The following is a 549-nucleotide window of genomic DNA, read 5'->3' as shown; positions in this document are numbered from 1 at the left end:
TATACGTAGGCAGCTTGTCCTATTGACAAGTTCAGCTATCTCCCTCTCCAAAAAGGGGGGGGGGGGAAGCCCCCCAAAAAGGGGGGGGGGGGAAGTGGGTACGTATACTCGTTTGCTCCCACAAAGTTCGGAATATCCACACATGTACTCGATATTTTCGAAATTTTTCCAATAAAACTCATTTTATTCCGGTCTCCCTATTCACTTGCAATAAGCCATAACAATCGGAGAATGACCAGAGAAACACCCAAAACAAGGGTCTCTAAACACGCATACCTTTCAAGCAGTCCTTGGATGGGAACTAACTTAAACAACAATCACTGCGTATTAATGGTCTAGCAAGACCAAATACATCTTCTCTAAAAACGAAGATTGTAACTTTCTCACTACAAAGGATATACCTTTCGGAAAAAGCGAGACGTCGTAAATATTTTCGAGAGATATTATCCAAACATCGAAAGATATTATCCAATGTCCGCGACTAAAAAAAAAAAGACAAATTGCCCGTCGATTGGCCCCGACGGACAAACCCAAAACGTTCTCAAAAAA

The sequence above is a fragment of the Brassica oleracea genome, chromosome C9 (genome assembly GCF_000695525.1).
Source record: "Brassica oleracea var. oleracea cultivar TO1000 chromosome C9, BOL, whole genome shotgun sequence".
Taxonomy (NCBI): domain Eukaryota; kingdom Viridiplantae; phylum Streptophyta; class Magnoliopsida; order Brassicales; family Brassicaceae; genus Brassica; species Brassica oleracea.
The sequence above is the reverse complement of the archived record's forward strand: the minus strand, read 5'-3'. Positions refer to the sequence as shown.